The 8,952-nt window shown below is 35.2% G+C and overlaps 1 pseudogene; it reads right to left on the bottom strand.

The window, feature by feature from the left end:
* Positions 1 to 677: 677 nt before the first annotated feature.
* On the bottom strand, positions 678 to 4,988 carry LOC108474513 (polyadenylate-binding protein 2-like; annotated as a pseudogene).
* Between the last annotated feature and the right edge of the window lie 3,964 nt (positions 4,989 to 8,952).

Raw genomic sequence — 8,952 nt, 5'->3', positions numbered from 1 at the left:
AACATAATGTGTAAAATTTCAATTCCAGTCCCTCTATTCTTTTATATTATAAGAATGGTTATATTACAATTTGATCCCTATATTTCACTCAAATTTGAGATTTAATTTATGAGATTTAATTTATATACTTTAATTTTGATATAATTTAGTACCTCTTAACTTTTAAAATATCATTAATTAGTCTAAATATTTTATTCTAATTAAATTTAGATCTATTACAATTTTTCTTTTACATAAATAGCAAGTGAGGTTTTTATTTTTATTATTATTTCAAAATGCTACAGTAAACTTAACAAAAGAATATTAATAGTGTTAATAAATGAACTTAAATTTTAAATTCAAAAAATTAAATTATAGAAATTAAATTTCAAGTATTATCTTTAAATTTTTACTCTATATAGTTAAAACGGAGATTGAAAGCATGCTAATTTACTTTATTAGTTGAACATATTTATTTTTGAACGGTCTTTTGAGTCCTTTAGGAACAGAAAAGTATCTCAACTGCAAACACTCGAACAGTAGAATGTTTTGGGCCCTAAATACGACCAGGATTGCTACATCGTCGCCTTTGATATTAGACTGCTCCCTCCTACAGAGCAAATTCACTAGCATTATGCTTAATCATGGAAAAGTTACATATAAAGTTGTTGCTAGGATTTTTCAGGCTTCCACCTACCTTGTCCGCATAAGATCAAGCAAAAGATTAAACAAAGATAATGAGGTACAAGAAAGTTCCAATGACATTAAAAAAAAAAAACTTTAATGTTATTAGCCTAAACCAAAGAATAATAATAAGCTAAGGAACCAAATTAAATAAAGTCTTAGCAACTACTAGAGACCCTATAAATAACCCAAAAAGAATAAACGTTGTAAAATCCAACCGTACTTAAAGATAAGCCCAATTTTGATAAAAGGGTCTAGCAACTTCTCTGCCAAGAATCTCGACTCAAGTTCATTCACTCAGGAGACAAGGTTGTCATTCAGTGACAGTTAAGGACAGCTGGTCAGCTGGATTGTTGGACTGTTGCTGAGCGTCAACACTTCTCAAAACCTCCATGGCCTCTGCTACTTTTGCCTTCAAAGCTTCCGGTGATTCGAGGAGATGCAAAACCTCCGTTTGGTCCATCTCAAGAAGCATGCCAGTAACCTTGGCTGCTGCATCACGCTCCAGTCGCTCCACAAGGGGATACAAGCTTTCACCAAGCATCTACTTGCCATTCACAGCACGAAAATATATCAATATTTTCAAGCTAATTAAATTCCAATAAAATAATACTGACTGAAAAAGAACAAAAAGGACTCACCGTCCTCTGCTGTTCAGGTGCTGCATTTGCAAGTGATGTAGCCAAAGCAGTAACCGGCATAGGCTGTCCACTGCCAGCATCTCGCACAGGCATGCTACCCATATCATATTGGAAAGCATGCCTCCAGGAACATTAGACGGTGCAACTTCAGGCATTTTATGACCAGGGGGGTAACGATAAACTTCTCCCCTGGGGAACATCTGGAACAAATTGGATGAATTAGGAGGAAAAAAAGACATCAGCAAAAGCAAGGGAATCAAATGCAGGCTTGTACTTATATGTGCATACAGCTTACCGGCTGCTGCATTAATGAAACTGGTTGCTGAGCCTGTTGCACTGGAACTGTTCCTCGTCGTCCACGAGGGCATTGGCCCTGCTGTACCATGGGAACAAAACAATTTGGCATAGGAGGTCCAACAGGCCTCATTCCAGGAACCAGTTGCTGCTGATAGCCAAATCCAGCCTAGAATAGACAAAGCAAAAAAAAAAAAAAAAAGCAAATTTAAAATTCATTTCTCTTCAATGCAAATGCAAACGGTGTTACCTATTTGAAACCCCATACTGGTAAAGAATAATATTAACACAGCCCTAATTATTGGAGAGGTGGATGGTGTGGAAAAAGTGGAAGGGACAACCAAAAAATTAAAATCAACCAAACATCCAAAAGAACAAGAAAGTCAAGTAAAGGACAAGAAGATATATTACTTGTGGAGGAATGACAGTTGGAGGTGCTTGCCCATACAAAAATTGTTGGCCAAGACCTGGAGCACCAGAAGGGTACACTGGCATCCGAGGAGCGACTGAGGGGATTGCAAGTGGTCTCATTTGAGAAAACTGAGCCTGAATGAACAAAAGAAACATGTGAGAAAACTAATTAAAATAGACTGATTCATGGAACTTTCAGAAAGACTTAAATCTCAAAGAACTGGACTGGACTAGATTTTTTGAAATTCAAATACATTTCCCTTTATTAAAAGAAACATATTACCAGATAAACGCCAAAATGAAATTATGCACTAAGCACACTAAAAATACATTAATAATGATCCATGAAATTATCATCGATTGTATTACCTGTAGCTGTGCTCTTCTTTCTTCTTTCCTTTGTGCAGGCGCAACATATAGTGGCTTGCTAACAATCATTTTACCATTCATCTCAGCAAGCTGTAGATAAATAGTGTATTAGATTATAGTAGCTGACCACACAAAGAAATAACATAAATCAAACTGACTGCACGAAATGCTTCTTCAGGTGTTGAAAATGCAACAAATCCAGAGCCCTTACTAATTCCACTAGGATCACGCATAACCTTTAAAATTTTTAGGGAAAAAAGGGAAAAAAAACTAAATATCAATAGAAGTAGGATATGTTAGCATCAAGAATCAAACATCTAGAAGCAATTTGCAAACCTTGCATGAAGTGATGTTACCAAACTCTGAAAACATTTTCTTCAATTTTTCATCACCAATACTATCATCTAAGTTTTTAATATATAAATTCAAACCCTGGAATTTATCAGAAGCTTCCTTCATATTTTGCTCAAATCCAGCTTTTAGCTCATGCTCTCTCTCAGATTTTTTCTGGCCTTTGCCAACATACCACTTTTTATCTTCAAATTTCTTTCCATTCAGAGCTTCAACGGCTCTAGCAGCATCATCAGCATTTTCAAAGTTCACAAATCCAAAACATTTAGACTTCCCATCTGCATCCCTCATAACTACAACACTAGTAATTTCACCATGCTCACCAAAAACTGTTTTTAATTCCTCATCAGTTGTCGTATCAGAAAGATTTTTCACATATACGTTATTGAATTTGACCTTATTTGGTACAGTCTCTCTTTCATGCTTACAAAGGAAATGTCCAACATAGACCTGCTTGTCATTAATCAACATACCATTTAATTTATCAATTGCATTTTGAGCAGATTCTTCATTGTCAAATTGCACAAAACCATAGCCTTTGGACTGGCCTAAACCATCGGTTGATATCTTGCAAGAAAGAATGTTGCCAAAGGAAGAAAACGTATCATGTAATGCTTTGTGGTCAATTGACTTGTCCAGATTCTGAAAAGAACAAAAACGAAGGCATAGGTAAACATAAAAGCAACTTATACATTCTTTTATCTAGAAATTATGCATGCATGTGAATGGATACAGCAAATAGAAAGAGGAAAATCAAAGAAAGAATTGCTTGCAAATATACTTGCACAGAAATTGAGCACGCACGGAGAATTTAAATGGGCAAGAGCTTGAAACCCAAAATGCCTAGTGACATGCAACTAAATGACCAATCCTCTAGTTTTAGAGGAAAAAGAAACCCTAGTATAAAACAGGAATTAAAATGGAACAAAAGGGAGGGAAAATTGGGAAAGAACAATACCTTGATAAATATATTTGCAGTACCACTCTTACAAAGACTAGGGTCCCGTTGAGAATACATGATTCGGATAGGCTTATTATTCATTGGAGTGAAATTCAGTAGATCCAATGCCCTAGCCGCTGCAGACACGAATAACAAGGCATAGTAAGCAACCTCAACAATTCAAAAGAAAGAGTTGATTCTCCCAATTTGTCATGATCTAAAACATGAACTTGATAGAAATTAATCCCAAAGCTTCACTCAAAATTAAAGTTAACTTCTAATACGGAAGTTCAAGCGACCCTTTGGATGAAAATGCAAGTCAAACTTGGCAAAAAGGTTAAACCTCAAACCTTTAGCAAAAATCATTTCTTATATCTACAAACTACATACATTCTGCATAGTTCAAAAGTAAAACGTAGAATGTAAGGTCCATCCTTCAGGTTAATTAATCAAAACTTACAACTTTTAACAATTCACTATTCATGGAAATCAGTAACTCGCATTGATACTACAATACACTGAAAACTGCAAATAAATTATATTACAACAGCAATCAGCTTGAATAGCTTTAGACTTAAAGTAAATTCACTAATATCTACACATCCTTAATATCTCAAATTTTTCAAATAACCACATGGTCCTTAAATTTCCCAAAACAGAGAACCACATACAAAAAAAAGAAGAATTCACAGTCTAACCAATAAACCGCTTTAAATATTAAAGAAATGATCAGTTCGCAGTAAAGTTAAAGTCTAACCATCTCGAGGATTGTTATAGTTGACGTAGCCATATCCGAGAGAGCGGCCAGTCGCCGTGTCCCGACAAACCCGCACAGAAACGACCGGAGCCACCTCGCCAAACGTTTGATAGAGTTGCTCATCGGTAACTGAAACATCAAGATCCCCAACATAGAGTGAAGTCGGCATGAACTGCGCTCCTCCGTGCCCCGATGCGACACTGATTGGCCCCGAAACCGGCGCATGATGCTGAACTTGAACCTGCGCCATCCACAAAACCTTGGCTCGAACCCTAACTCTTCTAGATCCTTTTTTTTTCCTTGTTATGTTTCCCTCTCCTCTTTATTCAATCAAAACAAAACAATAGAGAAACAATAAGATAGAAAATATTTTAGAATTAAATAAGAAATGTGGAAGAACTTCTTTTAGAATTTTGGGGGATAAAAGAGGAGAGGAGAAATAAAATGGGATAAAATCGTCGGAGGTCCGGGCAGAGGGAGAAAAAAATTAAAGTAATGATAAAGAAGGGGAGGGCAGAACAAACTGCACCGCGCCGGCAAAGCAGTAACTGTATAATTCTTATAGGAATGAAGAAACCACTTCGTTTCGGAAAAGATTTTCGGGACCGTTGGATCTTTTTCTTGGAAACAAATTCCAGCGGTCCGATGATTGAGCGCTCGCGTGACAATTGGAATGTCATATGGCACGTGTCTATCGTAGTCGCGACAGTTACGGGAAGTTAAGAAGTCCCAACTTATTTACAAATTTTGAAAAGCAGATAGATTATTGTAGTTTGGTTTTATTTTTTATATATAAAATCGAATAATTCAAATTAAATTTTAAAAATAGACCCAACCCTCTCAAAGTATTTATATTACTATTTAATTTATATTATTAGAGAGTATATTCTTAATTTTTTAAAAAATTAATAAAAATTTTGAATTTAGTAAGATTTGAATCTACATTATTTGTATTGAGAAACCCTTAATTTTCCACTCAAATTTGTATTTTATTTTATTTAATACATTTTAATCTTATTATACATATTTTATTACCTTTATCAATTGTTTATATTGGTAAAGTTGTTGATTAAATTGATGCACCAAGTTAATTCGACACTAACTAAAGATTGATAACAATATTGAGATAAATAATTTTAGTAAATTTAATATTTTTTAATTTGATATATTTACGTATTTAAATTTATTTTTACTCATAGATTAATCTGTTTTTTCATTTTAGTATTGTACATATGCCATGTGCTATTATTAATTAATTTCACATCATATGTTTCATTATTTATTATATGTTATTTTTAAACAAACTCTATATTTTGAATAAATAATTTCTACACATTTGTGCGTGATAAAATTTCTAATAAGTCAAAATAATAGAATCTAACATTTTTCAGATCAGTTTCAAATACTACTTTTTCCTACTTTCTTTCTTAAGGCAACAAAGCAAAACGCTGTAAAATTAAAATACATATACATTATTAATTATGGTATTATGGTACACTCACAATGGGGTTTGGCTCTCGTCCTATATAATTTTCCTCCATCTATATCCAATACTAATTTAGGTAATTGATATATGGATTATTAATATTTAAAAAATTTGTCGTTAAATATAAGTTTTATGGGAGATTTAATCTCAACCATTAAATATTAATAATTATGTGCAATTGTCACGGAATTAGAACTTTAGTCTCACAATCTATGCGACCTTAGGTGATTTCTTGGCTTCAAATCTATTTAAGTTAGTCTAACTCTCGAAAAGTGTAAATTTTCAATAGACTTTCTCAATGCGCCGAAAATAAAACAGAAGCAACCCAAAACTAAAGAGCAACAGAAGAACAGAAAATGCCACAAGAAAGTAAAACATGTCAAGTGTTTGAGTAAATACTTTCAAATATATTCACAACTATGAATGAAATGATTAACAAATGAGGGGTGGACCTCTATTTATAGTTAAGCTCCCCTAAAACCAACGGAAAAGATTGAGTTACATCGACGATCAATATTAGAGCATATTTACAATTGAGATTCCTAAGGGATTTAAACTATATACAATCTTATCCCTTTAGGATTTACATTATTTACTCTGATAACTCTAATTTTACTAGAGTGTTTCATTGGGCCACTAAGGTTTCAAGTAGATGGGTTTCTCTATATGTTCCACGAGTCGGGTCAGTTCAAGAGTGTTAAATGAGTCTTATTTCATCAATTGATCTGCGACCCATGACATTCTCCCCCACCCATTCTCGCAATGCCCTCATTGCGTACTCAGAATGAAACTCGTTGTATTCACCTCAGAACTTTCTCGATGCCTCAATTGTCCTCTAACTAATCTTTTTGTCATGTAGTTCTACCCCTTGGAATATTTTCCTCGGTTTCTATCGTCACCTAAATCGAACCGTTTCACTCCTTTTTGGTACATCTCCTTCACAAGATCCCGTCACTTTTAATCGCCCAAATTGTGACTTGCCTCAACCGGGATCCCCTTGATTCGCACAAATAGGCTTCGGCATTCCTACATTGAACATCGAGTGAACCTTAAGTATTCCTGCTAACTCTGGTTTGTAAGCCCTTTGGCTTATTCGTTTCAAAACTCTAAAATGGCATCTATGTCCTTGCTAAACCAACGGTAAGTCAAAATGAAAAACACTAGATAAGTGTTTGAGATGTATCTAGCTCGTTGCATTTACTCATTTCAACTGCAGAGGTTGTATCACTACTTTACCTTTAAAGTCTGATACACAACCCACCTCTCTTATAGGTGGTAGCTCCATTGATGACTCAACAGGCTTTGCATTAGTTTGCCGCACCTCTAACATTTCCAAGGAGGCCCCTGTAGCACTTCGATCTACCGAGTCAATATTTTTTCTAGCATTAACACCCTTGGCTAGCTGGATTTCAGATAATACAATGGTTCTACCTTTCTCATCATAAGTTACCTGCACCATGTATTATCGTTAACGAGCATCCAAGATACAAAATACAATCAGCAAAATGAACCAAATGATCATTAATTTGGTCGAGGAAATTTAAGCCAAGAATGGAATCGTAATCATTTAGATGAATTACCTTAAAGTCTTCCTTGCCCTTTCACTCACTGATTTATAGCTCAACTTTTTATGCTAGTCCCACAATTGAGACCTCTTTAGAACTAATCATCTTGATCCTCTTAGTTGATTTGCTAATTGAGAGGCCAAGTTTACTCACAACTTTCTTCAGAACAATAGATCAGATGCCCCCGTATTGCCAAGAGCACTCCTCCTTCGGCCTACAACATTGATGTCCATAAACATCAACCCTATTTGCTTGCGATCCCTCCTCACCTTAGCAGAACTAAGCACCATTGATCCAAACATCAAATCCTCATTCTCTATCTCCGTTTCATATACTTTAGTGACTGTAGAAAACTTAGTTTGCTATTGATAGTCTCGCATCCTATGCAGACCACAACATAAGAAGCATTTCACTAACTTCTTGTCATTTTTTTTGCCCCTCTTGGCTTCAATCCACGCACAATCAAACCAAGCCTCATTGGCATTTTCTAAATCATCATTCTTTTTTATGGCAGAAAACAGAGATCTCTTCGCGCAATCCCTAACCATATGCGGACCTTCACAAAGAAAGAATTTCAATGGCCCCTTCAATTTACTATTGGGCTTTCTCTTCCCATGTTGTGGTTTCTCATTACTACCATTATCATTTCCATTCTCAACTTTTCCCTCTTTATCTTCCCTACCATTGCCCTTCCCTTTAGGCTTGCAAGACTCGAATTTGTCCTTCCTTGGAACAAGCTCGACTAAAGACTATGCCACCTCAGAACTTTGGGCAATTCTTAGACCCCTCAACGTTCCAATTCCTGCTTAACCAATAACGTCAAACCATCCATGAAAAAGAATAATGTCTTTTTCTCACTCAGATCTATGATTTGGAGCATCAATTCATTGAACTCCTTCATATACTCCTGAATTATACCTTCTTGTGAAAACCAATGCAACTTAGCTCAAGCCTCTTTCTCAGCATATTGGGGTAAAACTACTCTTTGAAATCCTTTTGGAACTACTCTCAAGTTCCAATTGTGGCCTAACCACGCCTTTCACGTGGACTTATACTATTGCCACAAAAGCGTGAAATCAGGAAAATATCTAACAACATTGTTTACCTTCAAATCATCATCCTTGATGCCTATAGCACAGAAGTATTGCTCCATCTCCCACAAGTTTTCACTTCCTATTGCGGGTTTAATAAATATGTTCAAGTGTACATAGTCGTCAACAAGTAATAAAGTAGTAAATATAGAGTATCGTCTTCATAGGGACTGAATTTAATTCAAATTTGAAAAATTAACTAACGGCAAAGTGGAAGTGAATAAAGATAAGTGTGAATTTAACTAAGTATACTACTTGAATCTATAACACCCCTAACCCGTATTCGTCGCTGGATTAGGGTTACAGAGCATTACCGTATAAATAGAACGTTTAAGCATACATTTCATACTCTATTATAAACATACTATAAACCATTCATTCATA

The sequence above is a fragment of the Gossypium arboreum genome, chromosome 3 (genome assembly GCF_025698485.1).
Source record: "Gossypium arboreum isolate Shixiya-1 chromosome 3, ASM2569848v2, whole genome shotgun sequence".
Classification (NCBI taxonomy): domain Eukaryota; kingdom Viridiplantae; phylum Streptophyta; class Magnoliopsida; order Malvales; family Malvaceae; genus Gossypium; species Gossypium arboreum.
The sequence above is the reverse complement of the archived record's forward strand: the minus strand, read 5'-3'. Positions and strand labels throughout refer to the sequence as shown.